The sequence below is a fragment of the Protopterus annectens genome, chromosome 5.part1, assembly GCF_019279795.1.
Source record: "Protopterus annectens isolate FY-2018-M chromosome 5.part1, PAN1.0, whole genome shotgun sequence".
In the NCBI taxonomy this organism is placed as follows: Eukaryota; Metazoa; Chordata; order Ceratodontiformes; family Protopteridae; genus Protopterus; species Protopterus annectens.
In genome coordinates this window covers 342,825,899-342,842,399 of record NC_056736.1, presented here as the reverse complement: position 1 = coordinate 342,842,399, position 16,501 = coordinate 342,825,899, and the positions used below count along the sequence as shown (strand labels likewise).

Genomic DNA, 16,501 nt, shown 5'->3' with positions numbered 1-16,501 from the left:
ATCCTAGCTTCCAAAAACATCTTGTATAAATGTGATCTGATTTTAGAACATGCTTGATTTAATTCATTGCGTGATACAAGCTGATAAGTAGGGCTATTGACTATCTTTTCCATTTCATTTATATAGTCTTCAGTGTTCATTACTACTAACCCACCATGCTTATCTCATGACATAATCCAAACAGGAGCCTCCTGGATTAAATGTAATAAGTCATGCTGTTTTTTGGAAGTGTTAGAGGGGGAATGAAACTTTTTGTTAAATCTGAATCTAGATGAGTTGGAAAAATCCATCTCACAAATTTGTTCAAACAATTGCAACGTGGGGTGAAAGGGGGGGGCAAAATATGCTAGATGTATGTGAAATACTTCTCTGTATGTTTACATTGTCAACAACATTAATGACAAGTTTAACTTTCTAACATATAATTTTAAATCAATTAATATTTTTGCCAGATCTACCCTTCTAGATGGAACAAAGGTATTCCCCTTTGCTAACAATTCGACCAAAGGTGGGTCAATAACAATGTCCGTATAGTTGTAGATTTTGAAATCCTTGTCCGCATTCAAAAGAATTTATTTTAACTTAGAATTTGGAAGTTCTGTTATGTCCAAACATGGCAAGCTCATCTCCTGCACCTGCGATTCTTCTCCCTGTTGTTGTTGTTGAACTGCGATTTTTTGCCCTTCGATCTCAAGTTGTACTGTAAGGCCGAATTCTGAAAATTTTGGGCTGGCAGAACTTCTCGTGGGTCGCTAGACGTGTCAAGTCTTTGACTAAGATGGTCCCCTTGGGGCACATTAAAAGTGGCCTGTGAACTACACGGGTCGTGTTGATTTACAACTAGTGTATTTTGGGTTTTGTTTACTAGTCCACAACTGTTAGTTTTAAAAACTTCTGAAGGTGGGGGTTGAGGGTAAGCAACCCCTTCTTTATATGCTGTACGGTCTCTGTTGAGCTTTTTCATCTTGACTTCTCTTAATTTAATTAAATGTTGGTCAATACTGACAAAACTTCTGTCGTAGTCAAACATGTAATGCCCAAAATCAGAGTGTTGTTTAACACTGCTATCTAAAGTTGTTGCTTCTTCAAGTAGTTGGTCAATAGTTATTTGGTAATGTTTGACCATTAAGTTAAGTAAGTCTAACCCTTGTTTGTTGAACACAGCAACAAGTTCTTGATGAAAAACAGACCCTACCAGCAATCCCGTAGGGTACTGGCAAACTCTTAAGCCCTTAGGCACAATATTTTCATTAATACATTGATGGAGATACTTCACTTCCAATAAAAGTTTTTTATATTTAAACTAAATTTTGTTCAAATGCTGAAGCAAAAAGGAAATGTTACCTGCTCCTTCAGCAAGATGATTTTGTGCCTGGGTAGGTTGCATGTTTACAAGCTGCATCGGTTCTTTAAGCCATTGATTGAATGAAGGGATGGCATTTAAATCCACGTTCCTGGATGCCTGATTGTGTAATAAATGCATCCTCTCTGATGTATTCCTGTTGACAGTAAAAGCTGAAGAATTGGATAATACCGTTACACTCGTGTGACCATTTGGTCCCCCAATTCGAAACATTGTTAGTTACTAGCTCGGCTGAAGAGCCTGGAGCTAATACGGTACAAGTAACTGATGCTGGAATATTAGTTTTAGCAGAACAGTGCGGCAGGAGAACACAGCTTGTTAGACCATTCGGTCCTTTGTTTGCTAAATTATTGCCTGGTTCATTTAAAATACAACCATTACTGGGTGCAGGCACTGCTGAAATGTTAGTAGGTACACGAACTTCCATTTTGTTCATGTCTCCTCGTTAGAATTGTTTTGAATAGTAGTAGGCATATTTGGTGGAAAAAGAGCTGTGGCATCCATGCGGTTTTGTAGTTGTTCAACACGTTGGGAAAGTTGCTCAATAAGCTGGGTTAAATAACCCATACTTTCTGGTTGGGAGGCTGGTGGTGGTGACAGAGTTGGTGTACTGCAGAGACTTTCAGAAGCCATGATAAACAAACACGAACAAACTGCTGGAAATGACGATGAATGAACTAGCGAAAAAGGCAAAGAAAGTCGCAGGTAAGCCAACAATCTAAAATTGTCACTGCAGGATCAGCCATCTGCATCTGAGGCAAGAAAGTAGCCTGCTGGAATGGCAAAGGCTATCTAATAATTGTCCTTTTCTTGTGTACAAAGAAAGAGCAGAGGAACCAATGAGATGTTCTATTGTCAAGCCTGAAACACAGTTAGCGATGTCAACAATACTCAGCAAAAGGCAAGTACCAAAACAGTTGTATTTTCCCAAAAATTATGCAGAGTTACAATTATGAAACAAGCTTATCCCAGGCCCTAAACATAATTTATAAAATGATCATTAATAAAAAATAAAGCAAACCCGTTAAAAGAAACAAACATTTACACTACAGGCAGTAAATTAAACTTCACTAGTGCAACTGAAAAGAATGTCTTGTGACACTCCCAAAAACAGTAAAAAGTCTAGTAATGATTACACTTGTTTTTCAGAAAAGGTTTTTCCCCTGAAGAAAATATATCTACCCGGTAATGAAGAAATGCTAGCCAACCATTAATCCTCAAAAGCTCACAAGAGCTTGGCGGCAAGAAAGCTATGAAAGGGTTGGTGCCCAGTATCTGCTTGAGCCATCAATGATCTGAACACATGGAATGCACCCTAAAGCCTAGGAAACTGGATGGCCATTATATCCTGTGCAGCAGTGACATAATAATGAACATCAAATGGTACCTCAAATAATGGTTAAAGGAACTAAACTTTCATGAACAGATAAAAAAGACACACTGGAGTGAGTGGTTTATATCCTTATATATGTTGCACCTCCCGAACAAACTCTCTCCCATGACAAGCAGAACAGAACCTGTGTCACCTTCAAAGTAAACAGAGATGATCACATGAGTAGCCTCAAATTCTGCTCCAGTCTGTCTTATCTAGCCCTCCTTGAGGCTGGAGGGAATTTTTGAATGTGTAATCTCTGTTAGGGTAATCAATGTTACTACTATACCTGATGATATTTTTATGTTCCAATTTTACAACTGGTTGTGACAAAAAAGGAGCAATCGGTCCAGCTCACTTACCTGTAAAAAAATGTCAAACTCCAAATGCAATACATCATTCAAACAATCTAATTATTTTATCTATCTATCTATAGCTATCTATCCATCCAGCCATCCTTTGTTGACCAGGGTGTCAGGAAACATCCCCTATTCTTTGCAGTAGAGAAGTGAAGTATTCTCTGTAGCAGTTGGGTGATGCTGGAGGGCCGCTACTGCAGTTCTGGGAATCCCATGACGGAGGAAAGTGCAGCAGAACTGGAGAGAGAGGAGCAAGAGAAAACTTACTGAAGGAAGGAGATGACATAACTGTTACAGAGCTAGAAAATGGAGACACAAAGTACTGATAAATTTGATGAACCAGGCATAGCTAAAGGAAGAAGAATAAGCTAGATGGAGGGATGTGGTGGAGAGAGTGTTACAGGAAGAAGAACTTGAGAGACTGGAAACACAAACAACTGCCAAAGAAAGGAAAACAATGGTTGTATTCTCGGCTGGTGGAGTACCCAGATTTCAGGGTTTACCTCTGCAACAAGAGATCTTGCAACAAGAAGAAACTGAGAAACTGAAAACACAAAAAAGTTGGTGAAGGGAAAACAAAAATATTCTCAGCTAGTTGAGTAGCCAGTTTTCATGGTTCACCTCTGCAACAGGTTTTTATTACAAGAAAAAAATGATACAGATGCAGTAATGCAATAAAAATGGAAGAAGGAAATAACAGGGGACAAACAGTTGCAGTTTCTCAACATCCGCAGAGAAGACATTAAGTAGCAAGAATGCAAAGTAAAAGTGATGGCAGTTTGAAAGGGTATGACATTATGGATAGTATTATTTTGCCACTAGGGTTTAACATTAAAAACATAAGAACATTAATTAATTTGGGAGATGAATGTTTTTGCAAAGTGACATTTGAAAGCTTTAACTTGCTGGGAAAAATTTATGCTTAAGAATGAAAAAAAGAAATGCAGCAGCACCATGAAAAGACTTTTATTTCAGAGCTTGATGCCAGAACTATAAAAGGAAATAAATGTGCAAATTAGGACTTCAGCTATGGATGAGCACGACATAAAACTGTTATTCTTTCATTATGTTGTAAAGTGCAAGAAATAAAACATATGTAATGAAAGAAATGTATGGACTCAAGGTTGGGTAACAATGGATGTTAAGGATGGGAGAGAAATGTAATATTTCAATTACAATAACTGTGAATGTTGAGACAGGATTCGTTAAGTACTGGGGTCAACTCAAAGCATGTTATTTCTGTGCGGATGAAAATAATTCACTACAAAGTATGGTGTGGCCATCGTGGGCAAAGGGGACATATAATAAAAAACTGTAAACCTTTCTGTAGAAAATGTAAAGAATTTGGACGCTTCAGGATTGACTGTCCCATGTTAAAAGAGGAAAGGGTGGATGAAGAGGAAACTTCAGAAGAAAGACAAACAGTAGAAAATATTACTACAGAAGATATTTAAAGAGAAAGTAGTACGGGGAGGGGGATATGGAAGAAAGATTAAAGAATGAAGAAATACTTAAAAAGAAAGTGAGATTATTAATACACAGGAAGAGAACAGATTTGTAATTTCAGAAAGTGGAGAGGAAGAAGGAGAAACTAGGACTGTTGAAGACAATGAACAAGACAGTGAAAATCAATTGTTTGGAGACTTAGGAGAAGAAAAAAAATAAGATCTGGAAGCAAAACACTTTTAAAAAAGGAAAAGATTATATAGGAATTTTAGCATTAAACACAAATATCATTAAAATAATATAACATGTTTGGTGGTGGTAGAATGCTGTAAAAAATAAAAATGGATGTTTTTTTTTCTTGATAAATACCAGATGTAACAAAAAAGAAAAGAAGGAAAAGAATACAGGCAATATGGGAGGGGGAGTGTTTGCTCAGTAGGGAATGAGACATGTTCTGGAATACAAATTCTTATAAAAAAATGAAGTAGTAAGAATTTTTGATGTAACAATAGTAGTACTAGGAAGGGTAGTGATATGTGATACTTGAATGAGATAAAAAAATACTGGAGACAAAACAGTTGAAGAAATAGAAAAAATGTGTTAGTAAATATGCTAATAGTGATGGTAGGAGATTTTAATTATAATCTGAGGAAAGAAAAGAGAGAAATAACACAATACATTAAGATGATAAGAGATTCAATAAAATGTGGGGATTTAAAAGTAGGAAGGAAGAGAGAATGGACAAATAAATAATAAACTTTTAAGAATGTAACTGATTATATAATGTATTCTAAAGACATGAAAGAATAACAGGGGGTACAATTTTTCAGATCATACAGCAATATAGACTAGAACAGAGGAAGACAGCTAAATATCAGTGGATGAAATTTGATACAGAGATTAACTACAGAGTTTTAAAAGAAGAAAAAATAAGAAAGAAATACGAAAAGATCATATGACAATGAGGCATTTTAAAAAAATTGGACACAATGTTGGGTAGTATGTAAGCAAAAGTATAAAAAATGCACTTAGAAGTGAAAAAAGAATAAAAAAGAAATGCGGTGAAATATAAAGAAATCCTATGTAATTATGAGAAATAAATAGAAAAAGGAAGTGACAAAATAAAGGAAATAGGAAAAACAGATGTATGAAAAAATAGAGAAATGCAAAAATGATACTACCTAGGCAAAGATTTTTTTCTAAAAGCAAAGAAACAGTACGTTTCTCCTTATTTAGGAAACAAAATAAAAATTATAGAAGGAAGGATGGATGCTATCTTAGACTGCAATGGAAACATTATATACAAACAAGAAGATATTATGCAGGTAGCGGAATGTTTTGTAAAGAAAATGTATGAAAAACAGTTAATGGATGGGCAAGAGGAATGGAAAGTAAAAAAAATACTTGAAAAAGTACGGATTTTTTTTTAGAAAATGATATAACAATAGAAGAAACGGAGAAGGTGATAAAAGAGGGTAAGTGTAATCCATGCCCAGATTAGGTGGTATAAGTTATGAGCAATATAAGGAAATGAATGATGATGAAAGATACGTTTTTTTTTTTTTTAATACTAAATGAACAGATGAAGGAAGGCATAATGGAAGACGACGTACTGGAATGGTAACATTTATATGGAAAAAAAGATGAAAGTAAAAATATAAAAAATGGAGGCCCGTAACACTAGGAAATATTAACTATGAAATATTTATAAAAGTACTACAAAAAAAGATGAAGAAAGTATTGGATGAGGTAGTAGGAGAAGAAATTTTTGGTATAATACGAAGAGAAGTGAAAGACATGCTAACTGCAGTGAAAGAAGTAGTAGAGATGATACTGAAAGAAAATAAAGAAGTCAGACTGATAGCATGCAACTAGCTAAAGCCTTTAATAATGTCAGTAAACAACATGGAATATTTTAGAGGCATGTGGCATAGAAGAAAAATATTAATGTAATAACAAAATGTTATGAAAATTCATGGGTGCAAGTTATGATAAATGGATGCATTGGAAAAAATAAGTATTAAGAGAGGAGTAAAACAGGGATGCCTGATAAGTATGTGCTTATATGCAAGACATAGCCAACTACCTCCTAGCTCCTCTGGTCCTGAAAGTAGCACCCCTAGAAACCTACTCGTGTGCAGCTTCCAACCAGTCGCCACTTCACTTATCCGTACCTTGATCAAAAAATTACAACCCACTGCACTTTCTGCTGATCAACTCCCTGCCGAGTACCTACAAAAATCAGCTGATGTTATTGCTTACCCCATCTCAATACTAATCAATCGAACCATAGTAGAAGCTAAAATTCCCACCATCTGGAAAATATCCTATGTAATCCCACTTCACAAAGAAGGAAGCTCTACTGAATTCTCCAATTATAGGCCAATAGCTATACTCTCTCCACTTGCAAAGAATATGGAAAGATGTATTCATAGACACCTCATGCGCCATCTAATCCAGAATCACCTTATGGCAGACACTCAGCATGGCTTCCGTCCTCATCACAGCACTACTTCAGCCCTCCTAGCCTTTACCAACACCATAAACCATAATCGCAATAATTATATATCCTCAGCCCTCTTCTTGGATCTTTCCAAGGCATTCGATATGGTTGATCACCAACTTTTAATCAACACCCTGCAAACATTCTGTCTAGATACTGGAGCCCTTCAATGGTTTCAATCCTACCTGAATGGTCGACAGCAGGCTGTCCTCTGGCAGAACAAACTCTCTAACCTTCTACCTAACACCCTTGGAGTACCACAAGGCTCTATACTAGGGCCCTTGCTGTTCTCCATCTTCATTAACGACCTTTATACTGTCATCCCAAAAGTCAGCTGTATCCAATATGCTGATGACTCTACTCTGATTTTCTCAGCCACATCTCCAGTAGAGTTATGGTCAGCTACCCAGACCACCTTTAATACAATAGAAAACTGGCTTTCTGAACATCGTCTGATCCTAAATCCCAAAAAAACTAAAATGCTGTTATTTTCACCAACATGTAGGTCTAACGCTTTCACCTTTACCATAAAATCAAATGATGGCACAATAATCTCCCCTGACCCCTCTACAAAACTATTAGGTGTCATCATAGACAATAAACTAAAATCTGACCTACATGTTAACCAAACTATCAAAACCATCAATAAAAAACTAGGGTCACTTTACAGAATAAAAGCCTTCCTAACCCCTCCAGCTAAAATTGCCATAGCTCGCTCTCACCTTCTTTCAACCCTTCTGTATGCATCCCCTCTACTCTCGAATTTAAACAAGACTGTCCTTAACAAACTCTCAATTTGCCTGAGCCACATTGCCAGGTTTGCCACTAGGCTGCCTTTTAGGACACATCATTGCATCAATCTATATCAGCTTGGGTGGCTTGAACTACCTAGCCTAATCCAGTATAACCAACTGATTATGACCTATAAAATCCTCTATAATCCGGACAATACTCCTGCACTTAAAAATATTATCACCCCCTATAACAATCCTAGACTGCTTCGATCCTCTAACAAACTACTAATTCAGACTAGCAAAATTAATAACACAGCCGGTGATTCTCTCTTTGCAAACTCTGTAAGTAGATCCTGGAACTCACTTCCAGCTGATATTACCTTACTTTCCTCCTTAGGTCAATTTAAAACTAGACTCAAACAACATTTGTCACTTAACTGGCTATGTCAATGTATCAAGCCTGGCTAACTCGCTCTAGAATGTGTAAAAATCTGTTAACCAGTTTACTGTGTAATTTAATTTAATCCTGACTTGCGCTCAGGATTAACTGTAACCTGTGGAAAGTACAGTTGTGTACACCTCCCATAAATGTAGATGTTCGAGTGTCTTCACTGTTGCAGTCATGACTGTAGGGTTCTCCCCTGTCGGCAGGCAGCCCTCGGTCGGCCAGAATCCCAAAGTCTGGGTCCGGCGTCGGCTGTTCAACCATGCTCCCTGACGTCAGAGCACCAGGAGTGTAAAGCTGATGGCCGACGCCATCTTCTCCAGTTTTTCTTGCCCCAGATGTCAGGAGTCCCAAAATGAAAAAGGTCCCATAACCTCTGCAAATACACCTCAGAAGAATGGTGAAAAAAGGAAATACACAAAAGTAAAAATAAGAGGGGACTGGAGGGAGGGAAACCCAGACTGCAACAGTGAAGACACTCGAACATCTACATTTATGGTAGGTGTACACAACTGTACTATGTTCATCGTGTTTCACTGTTGCAGTCATGACTGTAGGGTAGAATCCCAAAGCTGAAAGAAAGGGAGGTGGTCATAAAGAGGAAGGGGCAGCTAAAAGGCCCTGCAAGACTGCAGAGGCAAAGCCTGCCCTAGGCTTAGAGTAGAGAGGTAGATTGTAGTGCTTAGAAAATGTATGCACTGAACTCCAAGTTGCAGCTTCCAAAATGTCCTTGGTAGGAACTCCCCTGAGGAAGGCCGCAAAAGTGGCAGCAGCTCTGGTGGAATGAGTCCGTATACCTCCTGGGATTTGTTTTCCATGGTGAGAATAACAAAATCTGATTCCATGAGCAATCCATTTAGAAATGGTCTGTTTTGAAATGACTTTACCTTGGGAACTTGAAGCATAAGAAACAAACAATTGTTCTGATTTTCTGATGTCCTTGGTTCTGTTCAGGTAAAAATGTAGCTGTCTGTGCACATCCAAGGAATGTAAGATCCTTTCCCCTTTATTTTGAGGAGTGGGGAAAAAGGTTGGCAAGTGTATAGTTTGATTTAAAGCCATCTTGGAAACCACCTTAGGCATGAAGGTAGGATTAGTCCTCAAAGATACCCTGTCTTGATGAAAAATAATATAAGGTTCCACAGCCATAAGAGCTTGTAACTTTGAAACTCTCCTGGCAGAGGTTAGGGCTAACAGGATGGCTGTCTTCCAAGATAAAAACTTGATGTCAGAAGAGGCAGCAGGCTTAAAAGGAGGCAAGGTTAGTTTTTCCAAAACATAGTTGAGATCCCAAGCAGGAATAGGAGGAGATCTAGGAGGTCTTAAGTTCTTAGCTCCTCTGAGAAACTGTCGCATGACCTGGTGGGAAAAGACTGGATGGTCTGCATTACAATGAGCAGAAATAGCAGAGGCATGTATCTTAATGGAAGAGAAAGAGAGACCCTTATGTAAGAGATGGGAGGATGACCTAATGGTTAAGGTGTTTGCCTTGCAAACACAAGATGCAAGGGTTTGAGTCTCACAAGGGAAAACTGGCTAGGCTTAAAATGGCTCGCAAGGGCAGTTAGCTTAGTACTAACCTATGAACCTATGAACCTATGAATCTGTCAAGTAAAGTAAAATTAAAGGAATGTTAGAAAGAAGAGGATCAGAATCCTGAGCCTGCATCCAGGAACAAAATCTTTTCCATTTTCCTGCATAAGATTTTCTAGTACTAGGACGTCTGGCTTCTAAAATGACATCCATAACCTGCTTGGGCAGTAAAGAAGAAATCAAAGGCCCTGGATTAACCAGGCCGCCAGGCTGAGAGTTCTGACATGAGAGTGTAGAACCTGACCCTGATGTTGGGACAGAAGGTTCGGAGACTGAGGTAAAATCCAAGGGGGGTCCAGGCATAGGTTTTTTAGAGTTGGATACCAAAACTGCCGAGGCCAATTTGGAGCCAGCAAGATTATCATCTTGGGCTTGTCCTGTTTTATCTTCAATAAAACCCGTGGAAGAAGATGAAGAGGTGGAAAGGCATATCCCAAGAGGTTCCTCCAACTGAATGACAGGGTGTCCACTTTCCAAGCCTCTCTGTGGAAAGTCCTGGTGCAAAAAGTCTGTAGTTGATGATTGAGATGGGATGCAAAGAGGTCTATGTGAGGACATCCCCAGACTGCTGTTATCATCCTAAATATTTTGGTGTCCAGCATCCACTCGTGTGGATCCGAAAGATTTCTGCGCAGACTGTCTGCCAGGAAGTTTTGTTTCCCTGGTAGAAACTGAGCTTGAAGATCCAGATTGCAAGCTAGAGCTGTGTTCCATAGATCCATGGCTAGTCTGCAAAGGGGGTAGGAATGAGATCCCCCTTGCTTGTTTATGTACCACGTAACTGTGGTGTTGTCTGTCCGTATTAACAGTTGTCCTGGTTGTAAAAGATTCCTGAAGGCCAATAGAGCTTTCTGAACGGCTAACATTTCCTTTAAATTGATATGCAGGTGCTTCTGATCCTTTGTCCAAAAGCCCTGCAAACAATTGCCCTGAAAATGGGCTCCCCAAGCATAATCCGAGGCATCCGTGGTTAGAATCTGAGAGGCAGGAGGCAGACGGAAGGGCTTCCCTTTGTTTAGAGCACATGCCCTGGACCACCAAAGAAATTCCTTTTGAAGGCAAGGAAGGACGGAGATCAGTATGTCTAAACTGTGGCAATGCTGAGACCATACACTTTTTAGGTACCACTGTATTTTCCTCATGTGTAGCCTTGCATATGGTACGAGAAGGATGCAGGAGGCCATGTAACCCAAAGCCTGCAGGAATTTCCTTGCAGACAGATGAGTTAAAGTTGCCAAGGTTCTGAAAGTTGAAGCCAGCTGTAACTGTTTTTCGGATGTCAGAAATGCCCTCTGGGTTGTGGTGTTTAGAAGTGCACCCAGAAAAGTTATCTGTTGTGATGGTGTCAAATTTGACTTTTTTATGTTTACAGAGAATCCTAGGAACTTGAGGAGGTTCTGTACAAATTCTAGATGCTGGAGTAAGGCATCCTTGCTGTCTGCCTGAATTAGACAATCGTCCAGATAAGGGTAAATTTGAATTCCCTTGAGTCTGCAGTAAGCTACTACTGGAGCCAGGCATTTGGTGAAGACCCTGGGCGCAGTAGATAATCCAAAGGGCAGTGCAGAGAATTGAAAGTGCCTCGATCCGGCTTTGAACCTGAGGTATTTTCTGCGATCCTGCCTGATGGGAATGTGTAAATATGCCTCCTTTAAATCCAAAGTTACCATCCATGCATTTTTGGACAGCATTGGAAGTAGCTGCTGTAGAGTAAGTATCTTGAATTTTGAAATCTCTAGAAAGGTGTTCAAGACCGACAGATCCAGAATGGGTCTCCATGAGTTTTGCTTCCTTGGGACTAGAAAGAGCCTTGAATAAAAACCTTTTCCCATCTCTGAAAGAGGAACCAGTTCTATGGCATTCATAGCCAAAAGAGCTTCCACCTGGTTTAAGGCCTCCGTCCACTGATGTTTTGGAAGGTCTGGCCATCCGCTTGGCCTTGGCAAGGTATGAAAATGGAATTTGTAACCTCTTAAAACCACATCCAAAACCCACTTGTCTTGGGTTATTTGAGTCCAATTTTGATAAAAAAAGAGAGAGTTTTCCTCCGAGAGGGGCTTCCAGGCAAGAAGTTCCTGTAACCCAACAGAGGGAGTCATTGAGTTTGTTTCCTTTGAGATTGTGACCTGTCCTCTCCTCCCCTAGGGGTGGAAGCAGTCCACTGTCTCGGTCTATAAGTGTGTTTGAGGTCTCCCTCTGGAGTGTCTATATCTACCACTCTGAGGCCTGTCTGAAGTGGAAAAGGACCAATTTTTAGAAGGCCAATTCCTGCTAAATCTAGGAGGCTGTACTTGTAAGAAATCTTTAACTGTTTGCATGGATTTCGCCTTATCCTCCATCTTTTTAATCACCTCTTCAGCTTTTGATCCAAACAAAACATTATGCTGAACAGGAGCATCCAATAATTTAGCCTTTACTTGTTCAGGTAAATTTTGTTCCTTTAGCCATGCATGCCTTCTAATGACTGTGCCAGAGGCCGCAGCCCTACAAGAAGCCTCCAAGGCATCAAATCCACAGTGTAAACCATGCTTCCCAACCTGTTCAGTGGCATGCAACAAGTCATGTAATTCCTTATCATCTGCACAGGCAGAAATGGAAGTAAGCTTTTGTTTTTAGACAGACAATAGAAATTGCTGGTATTTAAACATATGAAACTGACAGTTTAAAGCCCTAATGGACAAAGTAGCAGAAGTGTACACTTTTTTGCCCCATCTTTCTAAGGATCGAGAATCCTTTTCAGTAGGAATAAGATTTTTGGCAGAAGTGGCCTTAACTCCCTTAGGACCCTGAAAAATGGTTTCAGGGTCAGCAGAAGGGTTCTTGTATAAAAACTGATGGGAATCAGGAACCCTGTAATATCTATCAGGCTTAACAGGAGCAGGAGGAAAAGAGTCAGGGGTTAAGTTAGCCTCCGAAAAGGCATCATCCACAATATCCAAAACAGGAGGAATAGCCAGGGGTCTATGTTGAGGAAGAAGAAGAAATTCCCTCAGCCTTTTCTTGGATTCCGAATACTCCTGTCCTTCCCAGTGGAAATGTTCCCTCATTTCATGCAAAGTTTCCCCAAAAGAGAAATCCTCAGGGGGAGAAGCTGAAGGAATGGATTCTTCAGCATCAGAATCCTCATAAGGAGGGAAAGTATAATCCTGATCGGAAGAAGAAACTGAGGAAACAGAAGCCTGATCAGAGGAATCATAAGAAACATCCTGCCTTGGCCTTTTGTCTGGAGGGGGATGAGAACCCCTAATCATAGTAAGTCCGTCCTCCGCCATCTTGAGTAACTGTTTCTGTGACTTGGGAGCCGGTTCGGAAGAGGCCTGTGTAGAAGTCTTTGATTTTGAAGGAGTCTTTGCCTTTGTCTTTGGCTTTGCCTTTATTAGTAGCTGAGTAGGCCTGAAAACCCCTTCGGAAGCCGGTACCTGCACAGCGGCTCCAGACCCATCCGAAGGAGCATTGTCCGAAGGTCCTGCAACAGAAATATTTAAAGGCCTGGTTGGCTCCTCATGAGAGTCCGTTTTGGCCGTCGGTTCTGAAATGGCCGACGACAGGGGCTGCAAAAGCACCTCACTGACGACGGCCGAACCTGAAGCTGGCTCCGCTTGTGTGCTATCATCAGATTTGGACCTCGGAGGCCTGTCTTTATCCTTGCGACGTCTGTGAACTCCAGTAGCCGGAACCGTATCCGACGACATTTGGTAATTAAAGCGCCTACCGAAGTAATGAAAAGCAAACTCGTACCTTCGCTTAATTGTACGTTGATTGAATCTAGCACAAAACCGACAACTAGCTACGTCATGGTCAGGGCCCAAGCAAGGAATACAGTAAGAATGAAAATCCTTATGAGGTATTTGCTTCCCACATGAAATACAATTATTAACTTTTTCTGACATCGGAGTGGAGCAAGAAAAAAGTTTCCCCAACGGGGTACTTAGCTTTCAGTGGAGAAGAAAGTCTTCGGACCGAAGTATATCAGTAAAATTCGTCAGGAGTCAGCCGACCGGCACTTGCGAACTGCTATCACTGCACGGCAAGAAAGACTGGAGAAGATGGTGTCGGCTGTCAGCTTTATACTCCTGGCGCTCTGACGTCAGGGAGCATGGTTGAACAGCCGATGCTGGACCCAGACTTTGGGATTCTGGCCGACCGAGGGCTGCCTGCCGGCAGGGGAGAACCCTACAGTCATGACTGCAACAGTGAAACACGATGAACATCTTGTTTAACTTGCTTACTTATGTAATCTCTGTAAACAGTCTGTTTGTAATATGTAATGCTGGTATTATGTAATGCTGTATCTGCTTACTCTTGGAGCTTTTCTCCCCGGGCCTCCGCTGAAAATGGACATGCATCCAGTCGGACTATCCTGGTCAACAAATGTACAATAAATAAATAAAAATAAAATAAATAAGTATATGTACGAAATGAGGGGGGCAAGATGTGAGATGGAAGAAAATGTTACATTACCAATATGTTAAAAACATGCAGTTGATTTAGTTCTTATAACAAAATGGGATGGATAAAGCATCAAAAAACTGTTAAATCTGACCTGCAGTTAAACAAAATGAATTATATGGGGTTGGGTAAGGTAAAAAATAAATAAATAAATAAAAAAATAAAAAAACATAAACTGAACACATTTAACAAGAAAGGAAGTAAAGATCTTGGTGAGTATTAAAGTATAATAAATCAAAAGAGACAGATGCTGGAACAAATTAAAAAAAATATTAGCTTGGTGGAAAAGTTTTTACTTATTATTTCAGAAAAAAGACATATATGCTGAATATGTGTGTATCAGGAAAAATAGCATATTTAGGGGTAATATATTGGTTTACTACTCATATGGAAAAATAGCTTTTAGAGATTATTTAGCTTCATTTGGCGTTCAAGGCTGAACCCAGTGAGAATAGGGATAATTTATAACAACAAAGAAGGTGGGTTGAATTTAAAAAAAACAGTGGTACACCTAGCATCTATGCATTCATGTTGAGTAATGGGAAAGGTAAAAGAAAAATAGAAAGAAATGATAGTTAAAATGCTACATGAAAAATATAAAAATGAATGGGAAGAAAAGGTAAATGGGACAAGATGGATGAAAAATTATATGACAAAAAATTAAATTATGGAAGTTAAAAGTTAGTGGAGTGGATGAGAAAAGAATGGTACAACATGATTTTAGAAAAGTATTTTTGGTTTAACCATGGAAGGAATTAAAAGAAGATAAAAAAAAGACAATAAAAGACAGAAGAAAAAAGGTTTGAAGTTTTTTATGAAGCAGAGTATTTTATGAGGAGAATTTTATTAGATACCTTACCAGTGAAAAGAAATAAGAAATATAAGGTGATGAAGGCAAGTAAATGCTTTGATTGTAGTGAAGAAGAAACAACAATGCTTTGTTTTTGGACTGCAAAAAGAACAAAGAATTTTGGGAAAAGTTTAAAAATGAATATACATGGGAAGGGATTAAATGTATAAATACGAATATGACATTGTATGGGAAGTATGATAAAGTAATGTGATATTGACAAATGGGATAAAGTGTTGTTTGTGACAATATGGGTGCTATGGAAAAAAGATTTGAGAATTTGTTTTAGTAAATGGTACAGAATGAAATAATATGATGGTTGTGGAAGACTGGGTTGGGGATAGGTAAATATAAAAGAAAAATAATGAAAGAAATAGAACTGTTTAAGTTCTTTTCAGTTGATATGTTGTCCTTTTGTGTTGATAACTTGCACACACTTTTAAGTATGAATCTAAAAAGTGTGTATAAATAATGATACAAAATGAATCTAAAGGTTAATAAAGTGTCCCTCCCTTTTTGATGGGTGCAGTAAGATCTTTTACATCTACCATAGCTACTACCAAGTTAAGCAGATGAGATCTTAGTTTAATGCAATTTCCACAGGATGAGTAATTACAGTAAAGCATAACTCAAACAAGGAGCAGATCCACACTCAAGTGTTTAGTTACTGGGCGTTGACTCTTTCCTTTAACCTTATTTGTTCAGTTTTTGGATCTGAGCACAGACAACAGCTTTCTCAATTCTGCACTTGACTGAACACAAATCTAGTAGAAGAATTCAAAAGCAACATTTATGGGTGGGGGTTGGGGGAAAAGAGCTTTGCCCTGCAACCACTTTTATGAATACAATTAACTCAGAGGATGCTGCACCTTGGGGAAAGGGGAAATTCTCCAGTAATGATCTCAAGTGAATGGCACTGTGCATTTCCTCATTCAACAAGGATGTTATTTTCATGGATACACTGCTACTTACTTTCCCCCACTAGCACCTCACAGAATTCAAAAGCAGCACTAACCTTCTTGTTACAAGCTGGAAGGTACTTCTGAAAAATATGAGTCACAATCAGGATGCAGCAGTCAGTATTTATGCATCACAATACTTGGTTCTCCAGTTCTTTTATCAGCTGGGATGCCTTCTGTGTGGAGTCTGCATGTACTTTTTGTATACATATGGGTTTCCACTTTGTTCTCTGGTTCCCTCCCGTATCCCAAAGACATGCCGTAAGTGAACTGGAAATCCTCCAAACTGCCTATCAGTGTGACTGAGTGTGAGTGCGTGTGTGTGTGTGTGTGTGTGTGTGTGTGTGTGTGTGTGTGTGTGTGTGTGTGTGTGTGTGTGTGTGTGTGTGTGTGTGAGAGTGAGTGTGTTCCATGATGGCTGATGCCCT

General features: G+C 39.2%; 1 protein-coding gene across 1 annotated transcript in view; it reads right to left on the bottom strand.

Moving 5' to 3' along the window:
- CLPB (caseinolytic mitochondrial matrix peptidase chaperone subunit B) overlaps positions 1-16,501 on the bottom strand; it is a 2,847,862-nt gene that overhangs the window by 72,838 nt on the left and 2,758,523 nt on the right. The gene's annotated exons all lie outside the window — the stretch shown is intronic.